Source organism: Phoca vitulina, unplaced genomic scaffold (assembly GCF_004348235.1).
Source record: "Phoca vitulina isolate PV1807 unplaced genomic scaffold, GSC_HSeal_1.0 scaffold33, whole genome shotgun sequence".
Lineage (NCBI taxonomy): Eukaryota > Metazoa > Chordata > Mammalia > Carnivora > Phocidae > Phoca > Phoca vitulina.
Window position 1 is genome coordinate 3,581,058 of NW_022589736.1, and position 14,975 is coordinate 3,596,032.

The following is a 14,975-nucleotide window of genomic DNA, read 5'->3' on the forward strand; positions in this document are numbered from 1 at the left end:
TTTTTAATTACTTGACAGAGAGAGAGAGCACAAGTAGGCAGAGCGGCAGGCAGAGGGAGAAGGAGAAGCAGGCTCCCCGCTGAGCAGGGAGCCCAACACGGGGCTCAATCCCAAGACCCCAGGCTCATGACCTGAGCGGAAGGCAGACGCTTAACCAACTGAGCCACCCAGGTGCCGGCAAATGTATTTTCTTCCCTCAGTCCATTCACCCTTAGGGTTAACTCTCCTGCACAGAGGCCTGAAAGGTAATCATTTCAGCAGAAGAAATGGAAACACATCAACATATACAAAGAAGTGTAAAGAGCTGCATGCACAAACAGCAACTACTGTGAACTACTATAGTCATTTCACCTTTGGTCTTCACTGATGGTCCCCACCCCCGTATTTAAGGTGTGAAGAAGGAAATACTGCTGATTCATCAGTTACTCATTTGTACAATGGTCTGTACTCAAGTGACCCGTTGAAGGGAAACCGGAAACAGCATTAGACTGGAGATACAGATATTAATCAAAAAGGAACATGGGACTTCCAATAATCCCAAGGAAAGTTTCTTCCAAAAAGGTTTTCACACTAAACTTCTGCACTAAATGACAACCAACATACTATCAATTATTTGAATGTTTTTACCTCCTAAAAACACAAGAGAAAATGGTTTTGCATTCTAAATGCCTAGATTTCTAAAAGGTAACTTTCCACAGGGACTTCAAGTCTACTTTCAAAGGTTCCTGCTATTCTATGACTGCAGAATTGGGAAAAGCCAGGCAGCAATGGATTACAGTACTGTACATTCTGTGGGGATATATATATATATATACACACACACAGACACACACACACACACACACACACACACGGTAAGGCAGAAATTACACAGATAATAAGATTTAAGAACGAGATAGAGATAACGTAATCAACAAAGAGAGAAATGTTCAGAAAGTAGTCTTTAAAGAACAGGTTTTAAAGGACATGATATTTTCAGGAAAAAAATATTTGAAAAGGGGATGTTTAATATGTTCAGAGAGCTAAAAGGCAACTTGTAAATCTGTATCACATTAATCACTATGTTTTTATCCTTATATTTTGAGCTTTGACAATAAAACAAAGCTTTTTGAAATCTGAAAACAGGATGTTCTCATTTTTCAGCGATGTTTCTAAAAAAGGAATCTGTCAATTAGTCTACCTTAATAAAAACTGGAATAACAAATATTACAACTGATAAATACTAGCAAATTTAAGGCATATTTTTAAACTATTATTTTAAACATTCTGTGTAATACAAATGAAGGAGTTTCTAAGCAAACTATTCTTCATTTAGGCCAGGGCTTGGCCTTTTCCCCTGTGATGAACACAAGCATAAACACCAGGGCCCTCCATCTCGGGTCGAGTAACACCTGTCCATGTGTGCCCTTTCCTTCCTCTCCATGCCACTCTCCATAAAGCAGAATAATCACTTAAAAAGGTCATCTAATTCTCCTGCTGAAAACCCTCCAAGTGCTTTCAACTGTTCTTAGGATACAGAGCAAAATTCTCACCTATACTGAGATGTTTCACACCCTGTATGATCCAGCTGCTACCTTGACTGGCCCTTCTTTACTGAGCCTCATTCAGATTATTCCTCCAAATCCCTGTGCTCAGAATCGTTGACACTCATCCTGTTTGCCTACCAGGCTGACTCTACCCCACCACACTCTTCCTTAGGGAGCCTCCTGGCCCCTTAAGGCCTACAAGGCCAGCACAATGTATGGCTCTCATATGCGGTTATTTGGTCATCCACCTGCCTCTGTGGACCATGAGCTCCAAAAAGGAGGGCAATCCATCCCTTTTGTTCACCATTATAACCCTAGGATTTATTCATGAATTATTTAGTGAATACTCTGTACCACTGAAAGGTCTGGGTTCCTGTCAATGAACAAAATAGAAACCCTCAACCTCACAGAGTTAATTCAAGCCCCAGAAGACAGACCGTACATAAAATACGGAAATTACATGGTATGTTATAATGTAATAAGAGCTACAAAGAAAAATAAGGCAGGGAAGGGAGATGAGAGGGCCTGCCACAGGATGTGCTATAGTAATACAACTCTAAGAGCGAAACCACTCGAGGGAGTGTGGTGCTGAGAGCTATCAACAAGTTTTGTGGATGGAAGTTTCAAGAATCCAAATGCCTGTCTGCTTTACTTTAAATAAAACAATGCACTTTCCTAATCCCTTCTAGACCACAAGCCTTACAGAAAAGTTCTGGCATCATTCGTCTTTGCATTGCTAGTGTCTTACTGATCAAAAACACCTGCTCAAGGAAGGCATGAACCCTTGTCTTTCCTTTCAGTGGCTTTCATCCCTACCAGACCCTGTAGCAAAGACTCTCACAGGGAATGAAAAATGGAAAAATCCACTGAAGTTTAAAAATACATTTTCACTATTGTAATTGATTTGTTTTAGGTTAATATAATGTTTTAATTTTAAAGCCAAAGAAACGTTTGTTATTAAAAGGGAGCAAGTTTTTAAAGACTGAGAGAGTACAATCCAGGTCACATGATCAAATGATGCCATCCAAAACACGACACACACTAGGTTATCGCTATCAAATCACTAACATTTTGTAAGTATAACCGTGCATTTTCTATTGCACTCATTTCAAGTGAAGATTTTTATGTTTGTTTACGAAGGCATGCAACTGTACAATCTGCAAATCATTTCCCTACAACCAAAATGAGAGGTGTCTTTAGACATGCCTTTTTCCATCTAGTTGAACAAAGTTTACTAAACATCTACAGATGGTCCCCAATTTACGATGGTTCGACTTACAATTTTTCAACTTCACAGTGGTGCAAAAGCGATACACATTCAGTGGAAACCATACCTCAAATTTTGAATTTCGATCTTGCCCCAGCTAGCAAGCTCCCTCCCAGTCAGCCCCGCAATCATGGGAGTAACAACTGATACACTGACAACTGTCCTGCACCCATTCAGCCATTTTGTCTGTCACTTTCAGTACAGTATTCAATGAATTACATGGGATACTCAACACTTCATAAACAAATAGGCTTTGTGTTAGATGATTTTGCCCTAACTGCAGGCTAATGTAACTGTTCTGAGCATGTTTAAAGTAAACAAGGCTAAGCTGTGATGTTCAAGGTTAGGTGTACGAAACCCACTTTCAACTTAACAATATTTTCAACCTACAGCAGGTATACCGGGGCATAACCCCATCACAAGTCGAGGAAGATCTGTACAGGGCACCTGGAACTGAGCTGGGCAAGGAGGTTACAAACAAAAAAGGATCTCATCCACAAGGAGCTTATGGTAATTCATTAGGTGTTGTGCCTGAGGTGCTACAGAAACAGAGAAGCACTAAGTACGACCTTAGAAATTAAGGCAAGGATTCCTGAATAACTCCTAGCAATATCTTTATAAAGATGGATTAAAGAGCAAAGACATTCAATTTCAGGCAAAGAACTACCGGGAGCAAAGGCAACACCATTTGCAACTCCATGGTTCTGAGGGAGAGAGGTAGTGGTCAGTTTAGGCCAAGGGAAGGCGGCCCAGCCAGCAAGGAGGAAGCAGAAATGCCAAGGCCCCTGGAGCCAGGCCCCTGGGCGTTTCTCATTTAGACAGGGGACAGTCACGGAGGAGTTTTTTAAAAGGGCCTAACAATCAGGATATGCCTGTAAAGCAACCTCTGGTGTAGTGTGACTAAAATGGTGTGTTGTAAATAAAAGACATTTTATTTTTATCACACAAATACTATCCTAATTTGTAAGTTTTCAAGCCCATACGTTTGCATATCAGATTTCATAAAGAACACTTTCAGTGAAGTCTCAGCTCAATGATTATTAAACTCTCTCTAAAAATCAAGTAGGATGACTTCAAATTTTAGTTAAATATGAAATGTCCTTAGTGTTACACAATGCACTCCGTGACCTAGGTCTCACTATCAGGGAAGTAGGGAGCACACTGAAGAAAAAAACGAACCGTGACAGAAGACGCAAAAGTGATGGCATCACTCACCTGCAGCCCTTATTAACTGAGCCATGAGAGCTTAACAGAAAAATGGTGAAAAGACAGTTTATGAAAGTATTAAAGGGACAAAAGGGGCTTTAGGGTGGGAGAAGATAAGAAGGAAAGGAAACATGAGCCGACTTAATACTCGTCTTCACTGTTCCTGAGATGAGACATTTACATGCAGGGAAAATAAAGTGCTGGAATGTTAGGGAAAAAAACATTTCCACATTGGAGTTATCTTCCTTCTAATAAGAGAACCTAATGGCTTTCCACTTTACAATTCCATATTCCTTTTTTTTTTTTAAGACTTTATTTGAGAGTGAGAGCACAAGCAGGGGGAGGGGCAGGGAGAGGGAGAAGCAGGTTCCCCGCTGAGCAGGGAGCCAGGGCTCCATCCCAGGACCCCAGGATCATGACCTGAGCCGAAGGCAGATGCTTAATGACTGAGCCACCCAGTCACCCCTACAATTTCATATTCCTATAAAGAAATTCATTTTCGAATCCAGAGAACTCCAGGAGTCGAGTCGCTCCAGGGAGATCAACAAGTGCAACAATTAGCAGCAAAAGTCTGAGCTGAACTAAACTAAACTAAAATCAGATCTGGTGAGTGGAGCGCTCTCAAAAGGCAGTGCCTCATTTACTGCGGACTCCAAAATTAGCTCTTACAGAAAAGAGAACTCTTTACAGGAATAAAGTTTTACAACACAGCATAAGCAACAATGCCCAGGAACGGTGTCTGTTTTTAACAATGTATTTTCCATAAAAACAACTTCAGTGTTTGTTTTCTTCTGTCCATTAGAAAAAGGTTGAGTCAATGACTTTATAGGAGGAATTACAATATACTGATTTTCTTGCCTTTACCTATCTGAAAAAATCCTTAAGTATGAGAGAACTCTGCGAGAGTACAACCATGGGTTATGAAAGCATATTTAAAACTTGTGCCTTTAACATGAGGACACTAACAAACGGAATTTTTTTTTTTAAGATTTTATTTATTTATTTGACAGAGACACAGTGAGAGAGGGAACACAAGCAGGGGGAGTTGGAGAGGGAGAAGCAGGCTTCCGGCAGAGCAGGGAGCCCGATGCGGGGCTCGATCCCAGGACCCTGGGATCATGACCTGAGCCGAAGGCAGACGCTTAACGACTGAGCCACCCAGGTGTCCCAACAAATGGAATTTAAAGGAACATATATCTATACAGTTTAACAATCTCCAGGGACCATCATAAAGATAGCACATGTTCCTAAAATTAGAAGACCTAAATAATAATCCTACTTATCACTATGGAAAGTATGAACTCCAGCATGACATGGAAATAACAGTGGAAGAAGTCTGTCAGCCACTTCCCACTTGGTAACATGGACCTCAGGTCTCCCACTACAAAAACTTGTAAATACTGTTGCAAATCCACTTTACAGTCGTGGGGCTCCTTGAAGGCACTGCTTATTGTATTACTGTTAACAACCTGGTGCTCCCAACTTGCACTTCACATTTTAGAATTATGTTTTATGATATGTGAAGACTGCTTCATAAAAACAAGTGACTAGAATGTTTCTACAGTTTAAATACGTATTTGTCAAAATTTGTGCCTCCTTGTGGAAATCATATTAAGTTCGATAAATTCTCCAACTCCCAACTTTTTTTTTAAAACACAATCTCTAGGAACCCTAAATAAAATCAAATACCTCCCTCAATGTGCTGCCATTTAATTTCAGCTACTCTTCTACAAAACCTGTTAAATGAATGCTAACACTCATATTATCATCCATTTTCTCTCTGGCTCCCACTCAAATATAGTAGAATTCCTTTCTCAAAATACCCATTTTGTCCTCAGAACTGCTTCCTCTGCCCAAATACATGCAATCAAGCAAAAACAAAACCCCCCAAAATAAAAACTGTCTATCAAATTAAAATTGACAATCACAGAAAGAATACTGAAAACAGTAATGAGGTAAACACCATTTTCAAGTTTTAATAAGAAATTCAGTAATAAAAATAAACAGTAAAAACAGCCAGCATCGACTTGGTTAGGACAGCCCTATGAGACTGACATTACTAACCCCTCTTAGAGATGAAGAAAGTGAAGCACCAGGAGGGTAAGTCCTTTCAGTAAGAAGCCACACCATTCTTTCATGTAAACAAATCAACTCACATTAACGGGTCAAAATACAGAATGAAATTTATTTCTAACCAAAGGCAAGTTTCAAAGGGAAGTACACAAATCAACTTTATGGTTGAATAATAAACTTGCTATAATCTGATGCCTTTAGCAACACAAGCAAACTTGAGTCAAGAGATCACTCACAGCTTGAGTATAAAACTGCCTCTCCGTACACTAAATACAGAGGAAAGTTGAAAAGCCGCAACCATTTCAACTTCTGTAAATTACCCCGACTGTAAATTAGAGGGAGCCACGCAGGTGGGGGAAGTATGGAAATTGCACATTGCACAGGCAGTGCACCACAGAGAAGGGAACATCACTCTTCCCCTCCCCCCTTTGGCAAACGACAACTTAGCACCTATTTCAAGTGCGTTTCAAATTCTTAACACACTCAAGAGACCAGCTAAATATTACAAGAGGAAAAAAAACTTTCAAAAGGAAAAATAACTTGTATACTTACAATATTCGTCCTCAAGCTGGCATTATCCTTTTAAAAAACCTTCACACTTACCAACTAACTTCCCTGCAGGAAAATCCTTCTGTTTCCTCAGTCATCCAAAACTTCAAACTTCCACTTACGATTAGGACAAATTACACTGCAGCCAGGAAGAGGGTCTCGAACGCTTAAGAACTACCCTACAGATCATTTTCTCGTTGCATCTCATCCAAAATTAAAGGCCATCTCACATAAAAAACAAGGAGAAATCAAGATGCAGTACAAAACTGCGCTGAAATCTTAAGTTTACGTTCTGATTGGACACGACTGAGACGCAGGTGGTAGGAGACTGCTGACCTGTCCTTTTCACCACCGTGGATCCTGGTCCTATTTCGAACACAAGGCATCCTTAGATTTGATTTTTTTTCTAATTCCTTCAGAACCCGCCTCTGCTCCAGCCTACCGAGAGGAGAACGGGAGCTCCCCAGACACACCCGTAGCAACAGGATCCCCACTTCCTGGTCCCAATGACCCCGTCCCCTCCCCGCTCCGCCGGCCGGCGGGCCCGGGCCCGGGGCGGAGGGCAGGGCGAGGCCTCCGCAGTGCGGGCCGGACGGCGGCGCGGCCCGGCCCGGCCCCAGACCCCGGCCCTGCCCCCGCCCGGCCCCCCGGCGCCGCCCGGCCCGCCCCGCACTCGGGCCCTGCCACTCACTCGGGCCCTACAGCCCGGCGCGGCCCCGCCACCGCGGCCCTTCCCGCCGCCCGGCCCGGTCCGGCCCGCACTCCGCCCGCCGCGTCCTCCGGGAAGATGGCGGCCCGTGACAGGCGGGCGCGGCGCGGGTCCGAGAAGGCGGCCCAGCACGGAGCAGGGACCGAGGGGCCCGCCCGTCGCCCGCGGCGCTCACCTGTCAGCAGCGCCGCCGCCGCCCGGCCGCCGGCCGCCGCAGCCCCGGTGCCCGGCGACCGCGCCACACGCGGACGGGCCGAGAGGGAGGGGCGGGGAGGGCGCGGCCGGCCCGGACGAGCGGCGGGGGCGGCGCGGCGCGGGCTGGCGGCGGGCGGCGGCGGCTCCTTCCCGTTTCGGGCCCGAAAATGTCTCAACCTCGCGACTCCGGCGCCCCAACGCTCCTTCCCGTTCGCATGAGAACACACAGCTCCCGCTTCCGGGGCTCGGCGGAAGTCCCGCCTGGCGCGCCCGCGCGCCCGCGCGCCCGCGTACTCACCGGCCCGGCCTGCCGACTGGCGCTCTGAGCCCGGGAGAGCCTCACGTCATGGCGGCGTGGCACCCCGATTGGCTGCGCGCGAAGCCCGGCCCGCCCCTCTGCTTCCCGGCCTTTCCGTGCGCGCGCCCCTCCCGGCGGCGCTTGTGATTGGCGCGGACGCGCACGCAACCCCGCCCCGTACCGCGCACGCTTCCCGGCCCTGCCCCGCAGTCCCCACCGCCCCGCCGTCCCCACCGCCCCGCCGTCCCCACCGCCCTCGCTGCGACCTGAGCAGGAGGCCCGGCCCCAGCGTAGGGCGACCCCTTCCCGGCCTCCAGATTGCCGCCTGCCAGCCGCCGCCGCAACCCCCCCCTCCCCGGCCCCAGGGACCGTATCCTCCGCCTCCTTCACCTCGGGACAGCGATACACACAGCCCTGCCCCCCACCTCTGGGACCGCGATCCCCGCCCCCCTCAACCTGGGACCGCGACACACACTCCCCAGACTCCTGCCTTCCACCCCCGGGACTGCGACCCCCGCCCCCCTCACCCTGGGACCGCGACACACTCCCCAGACCCCTGCCTTCCACCCCCGGGACCGCGATCCCCGGCCCCCTCACCCTGGGACAGAGACACACTCCCCAGACCCTTGCTTTCCACCCCCGGGACCGCGACCCCAGCCCCCCCCTCACCCCGTGATTGGCGCGGGCGCGCACGCAACCCCGCCCCGTCCCGCGCACGCTTTCCTCACCTCCGGACAGCGACACACACTCCAGACCCTTGCTCTCCTTCCTCGGGACCCCTTCCACCGGGGCAGAGACACCCCCGTCCCCGAGCGGCCCTGGGCCACGGCAGAGGTCGGGCCCAGGAGAGGCCCCCGGGCGCGCCCAGGGCAGGCGGCTTTGGGGTCAGCTCTCTTCTCCGTGGTCGCCGTGGTCTCAGGGGACGCCGAAGATCTGTCCACCTCCTTGAAGCTTGCTGCCTGGTTTCCTGTACGTCTGCTCCTACTGAGTATTGATTATATAGACATACATTTGAATTGGTCCCAGTGGTAGGCATTAACACCCTTTAGAAAGTCTTTTCTGGGTCACTGTGCCCAGACCCATCCCTGCACCTGTGGCTCTCCTGGGTCCTACTGACGGGGTCAAATGCTGGCAAGTCTGCGTTTTCCACTTCCGTGTATTGATTGCCGTCCGTGTTGGGTGCCTCTTGCATTGTGATACGATGTCACATCCTAGCTCTAAGAAGCTTACAGGTTAAATAATGATATTCATAGCAATGACTTTAAAAATAATAGACACCTAAGAGTGAAATTTCCTGTAGTATGGAAAGCACGGACTTCTAGCATTTAAAGCTCACTTCCGGAGAGGACTGGTGGGCCATGTGGAGAGCCCTTGTCAGGTGCAGCCAGTACGGGTCCCTGCACTTGTAATCTTCTGGACCCAGTCCCCTCCTCTCCACTGCTGAAATCACTCCTAGCCCAGTGAGATGGACCACCTTGGAAAGACCACCAAAGTTGGTGGTTAGACTTTCATCGTTTTTGCCTATATCTACACTCAGGCAGACATTTTGATACACAGATAAGTTCCTAAATTACAGAAAAGGCCAGTAACCTAAGCGATATGGGAATACTTTATATTGAAATGACATCTTTATACTGAAATGACATCTCCTGTTTTGTACTCACATTGTGTAATCCTTCCTCAATCAAAACTGGCTCTTTGTAGGTATCACTCACACCTGTCAGAATGGCTAAAATCAGCAACACAAAAAACAACAGGTGTTGGCGAGGATGTGGAGAAAGGGGAACCCTCATGCACTGTTGGTGGGAATGCAAGTTCGTACAACCACTCTGGAAAACAGTATGGAGGTTCCTCAAAAAGTTAAAAATAGAGCTACCATACGACCCAGCAATTGCACTACTAGGTATTTATCCCAAAGGATACAAACATAGTGATCTGAAGGGACACTGGCACCCCAATGTTTATAGCAGCAATGTCCACAATAGCCAAACTATGGAGTGAGCCCAAGTGTCTACTGATGGATAAAGATGTGGTGTATATACAATGGAATATTACTCAGCCATCAAAAAGATTGAAATCTTGCCATTTGCAACAACAGGGATGGAGCTAAAGGATACTATGCCAAGTGAAATAAGTCAGAGAAAGACAAATACCATATGATTTCACTTATATATGGAATTTAAGAAACAAAACAAAGAAAAAAAAGACAAACCAAGAAACGGACTCTTCACTCTAGAAAACACACTGCTGGTCACCAGCAGGGAGGTGGTGGGGGATGGGGGAAATGGGTGATGGGGATGAAGGAGAGCACTTGTGATGAGCACCGGGTGATGGATGAAAGTGTTGAATCACTATATTGTACACCTGAAACTAATATTACACTGTATGTTACCTATGCTGGAATTAAAATACAAATAAAATAAAATTTACAAAATAAAAGAAAAACTGTTTTTTTGTTCCCCTTTGTGTGTGTGTGTGTGTGTGTGTGTGTGTGTGTGTGTTTACCTGTGTTTCAAAAGAAATAATCCATTTTCACCTTGGAATATGAGGTTATTACATAAAACACATTTTTATGGTATCTCTGCTTAGAAAGATAAGATCAATTTTAAAAAAACATTTTATTTTTTTAAAATATTTTATTTATTTATTTGAGAGAGAGAGCACAAGCAGGGGGAGTGGCAGGCAGAGGGAGAAGCAGACTCCCCACTGAGCAGGGAGCCTGATGTGGGACTCAATCCCAGGACCCCGAGAGCATGACCTGAGCCGAAGGCAGACGCTTAACCAACTGACCCACCCGGGCGCCCCTAAAAAAGAATTTTAGTATAAATTTCTCCAATCCACGTCCCCCTCACTTCCCATGTCATGCAGTTACAAGTTCTACCTATTCTACCTAAAAAATCCTTCATTCCTCCCCCTTAGGATGGTTTTGCTTGCTGTTTCCTCTCTCCTGATTATAGCATGGTGGCTGGTCTGTTTCACATCTGTTCACCCCACCACTCATTGTGCCAACACACATTTCCTTAAAAGGCCTCCTCACCATGTCCCTCTGATTGTTGGCCCTGGAGGGTGAAGTCCAGGTTGTGTTTTATGGACCAGAAGGCCCTTCACAAATTGGTCCTTGATGCAGCTCCTTCCTTACATCTCTTTTCCTGCCCTAGGTTTAGACACCTGACCTTCATCACATGCACTTGACAAACATTTCTTAAGACACCTGGGGAGTCACTGGGTGTAGTCATGAATAAAGTACGGGCTTTACACTGTAGGATGGTACCACTGAGTGACAGCCCTTTTAAAAAGATTTTACTTATTTATCTGTCAGAGAGCGAGCACAAGCAGGGGGAGCGGCAGACAGAGGGAGAAGCAGGCTCCCCGCTGAGCAAGGAGCTCAATATGGGGGGGGCTCCCTGTGGACTCAATCCCAGGACCCCGGGATCATGACCTGAGCCGACGGAGCCACCCAGGCGCCCCTGACAGTCCTTTTAAAGAACAGAGCAGGAGGAGCATGGGCTCCCAGAAGTCTGCTGCTTGCAAAGTTGAGCCTGGAGGCTCTTTTCACTTCTGAGCACTTGGGTTCTTTCGTGCCCTCCATCTGTTCTCTGCCCTCTGCCTGGACTGTCCTTTCTCTCTTCCACTTCTGGTAAAATCAGGCTTCATTTTCAAGGTACCGCTCAAAGTCTACCATTTAAATCTTTTCCTATTCGACGGTTGGTTTCCTTTCTGGGTCGTCATAGTGCTCTATTCATAGCTCAATGGACGCTGCTCGAATTTGCCACGGACATGCCGGTCAGCCCCGACAGTGGTCAGTTGCACAGGGCAGAAACGGTCTGTGGTATGTGGCGGGGGGGGGAGGGGGGGTTGTGCATAGTACCTCCTTAATGTCAGTTGAATTACCCAATGAAAAAAACGAACATATTTTTCTCTTAGTAAAGGCCTAAATTTCAGCTAGTATCTGAGAACATTTTCTTTTATTCTCCCAGCATTTTCTGTAAAAAATGAACACTTTTTCTCCACTGTGTAGATCATCACTGAAAATTACCTCTATGTTAGCAAGTTCATTTGTGCCTTAACCACACTGCTCAAGCTTTATTCCTAACGGTTTAGAACTATTCACTTATTAATTAAACAGGTCCTCACCGGGTACCTGCTCCCCACTCCGGGGCTGTGCGAAGTGCTGGGGAGACAGCACAGGGGAACACAGCTCCAGAGGCAAGTGGACAGACAGTAGGGGATAGTGAGGGATAAGTTTCCTAAGGTGTGTGCATAGACCTGCCGGGGCAGGGTGGGGTGGGGGGGGTGGGGGTGGTAACAAATCCAGGAGGGGCCAGAGCCAGCTTGCAGGGAGAATCTGAGAAAGTGATACATAAGCCAAGGCTGAGGAGACAAGAGTGGAGAGGCTGCTGATAAGGATCCTGGCAGGGAGGGGGAAGCTAGTACAAGTCAAAACAGAAGTATTGGAGCGTGACAAAGCAAAAAGGCAAGTCGGTGAGGTGGGTGGAGGGCACAGGAGCCTAGAGGGGCAAGCAAGGAAGAACCCCAGGGGTCTCATGAGCCACTTAGGATATTTGGATTTGACAGTGAGTGGAGATGTTATTATGAGGCAAGAGGGGACTCAAAAAAGGTGTTAAGCTCTGGTGGATCTCTGTCCCCAAAAAAGCCACCCAAATAGAAATACAATCAGGAATGAGCTTAGTCAAATTAGGTGGGAGTATCGAAAGGAATAATGACAGTAATACATCAGAATACGTTGGGGGGTAAAAAAGAATGCATGAGTTCATACTAAGAAATGCAAATAAATGGGTAAGTAAAAAAATACTAGAGATGAGGAAGGAAAGGGGAAAGCTTTTCTTTACAGAATGCTGACTAACAAATTGAAAAGGAATTATTTAACACATCACCACGTGGCCGAGGTCATGGGATCTGGGCAGGAGTCATCCATGAAGGCTAAAGGCATCGGGGGAAGGTTGTTGAGGAACAGGTTGTGTTGCCATTTCACAGCTCATTAATTGCTTATGCTTAAGTGATTTCAAGGGGGGACAGGGTGTTTTTACGGTGGATACTTATAAGGACCCCATCTGAATCAAGTGTTGAACATTGGCGTCCCCAATAATGGTGGCCTACTGACATCAGGTGACATGACCTCAGCTATGTGGCGTTCCTGCCCAAAGTGCACAAACTAACAAGAGGGAACAATCACAAATGTAAAGTGAAGACATAGACAAAACAGCGGGCCCATAATCCTCAAAAATATCAAGGTCATAAACGACAGTGAAAGGTTGAGGAAATTTTTTCCAAGTTAAAGGCAACAGAGGAGATATGACAAGTGAATGTGGTGTGTGACCCTATGCCAGGTGCTTGATCAGAGTGACATTTGCTATGATGGACATGGTCAGAACTCTAGTATGGACCCTATCCCAGTCTTATAATCAAGGTTGTTTCCTGAACTGGATTTATTCATAAACTTGTTTTATGGCTGTGTAAGAGAATCTCTTTGGGGGCACCTGGGCGGCTCAGTCAGTAAGCACCCCACTCTTGATTTTGGTTCAGGTCATGATCTCAGGGTTGTGAGATCAAGCCCTGTGTTGGAGCTCTGCACTGAGCAATGGAGCCTGCTAGGGATTCTCTCCCTCTGCACACCCCCCACTCTCACATGCTTGCGTGTACTCTCTCTCTAAAAAAAGAAAAAAGAGAGAGAGAGAATCTCTCTGGTCACAGGAGCTATAAACTGAAGTATTTAGGGGTGACAGGTGAAGATATCTGCAAGTTTCTCTCAGATGGTTTAGTGAAAGGCGTGCACGCACATGCACACAGAATGAGAATATGACAAAATCTTACTTGGTAAGTCTAGGTGTAGAATATGTAAGTGGTTGCAACTTGTCTGTGAATTTGGAACTCTTGAAAATGGAGATCTATTTTTAGAGATACATACTGAAGTATTGATGAATGACATGATAGTATGTCTAGGATTTCCTTCCAAATCATCGAAAAGGGAGGTGGCCAGCAGGAATATGTAAACAATAACGGGACAGGCTAGTGAGTGGAGAGCTGCAGGATGGACACCTTGCGTGGGGGCTCCTAAAACTCCTCCCCACTTCTGGATGTGTTTTAAATTCCCCCAAGATAATAAAAATGTAGTGATGAGATGGAGGGTTTCAAGTCCTCTTCCATATCCCATGAGCATGTTCTGCTCAAAAGCAGTGAGAGAGGACTGCTTCCCAGGCTGTGCCACAGCGTTCTGGCTAGAGGAATGGGGTCCTGGGCGAGATCGCCCCAACCCCCCCCCCCCCATCTCCAGGCTGCAAAGGCTGGGCAAGTGGGTGGGATGTTGGCAGCCGCCAGCCCAGGGTCAGAGGCCTCAGGGCAGGGAGCAGGAGGGGGAGAGTCACGTGCCTGAGGGCCTGCAAGGGAGGTGCAGGGCTTACGGCAGTTCGGAATTCTGGAAAGAGATTATTACATAAAACACATTTTTACAGCATCTCTGCTTAGAAAGATAAGATCAATTAAAAAATTATTTTTTATTTTTTTTAAATATGTTATTTATTTATTTGACAGAGAGAGAGAGAGCACAAGCAGACAGTCACATGCCTGAAGGCCTGCAAGGGTCTCGCCCAGGACCCCTGTTGCATATCTCCAGAAAGTTTCTGAGAAACTTCTGTGCAGTGTGCTTTGTTATGCCCTCAGGCTAGCTCCTTTGTGAAAACCCACAGTGAAGACCCAGGCTGGTCCTTCAAGGCTTCTGTGGTTGGATCTGTGTTCCCTTTGAAAGGAACTCGGTCAGGGTGGAGGATACCGCCTGGAACTGCAGCTAAATTCACACGATTTCTAGCGGCTCTCTTCCGGGATGGTTGACCTCCACAGTGCCTAGCTGCCTCTAGGCCTGGGAAGAGATTGCATCCCCACCACGATTGCCTGCCGGACTGCAGCCCTCATAGAAAGAAGGGTGAATTGATGAGACAGACATTTTGGAGCCACTTCCCAACTTGGATGTTTCAGGCAGAGGACTGGACTTAATAAGCACCTTTTTAAATTAACTTGAGAGACCTGGCACACTGGACATTTCTTTTTAACCCAACATCTGTGGACACTCAACTTCGTAAGAAATGAGAGGCATCCCTCCAAGGGGTGAGAAAGCCACTGTCTAGACAGCGCTGCCTG

The 14,975-nt window shown here is 46.8% G+C and overlaps 1 protein-coding gene across 2 annotated transcripts in view; it reads right to left on the bottom strand.

The window, feature by feature from the left end:
* LARP4B (La ribonucleoprotein 4B) overlaps nt 1–7,897 on the bottom strand; it is an 87,784-nt gene extending 79,887 nt beyond the window's left edge. Inside the window, exon 1 of one of the 2 annotated variants that reach the window (XM_032425546.1) lies at nt 7,824–7,897. The gene's annotated coding sequence lies outside the window, so the exon portion shown is untranslated. Of the gene's footprint in view, nt 1–7,702; nt 7,754–7,823 lie in introns of those variants that run through there. The other variant, XM_032425547.1, reaches the window with a different exon arrangement.
* Nucleotides 7,898–14,975: the final 7,078 nt, after the last annotated feature.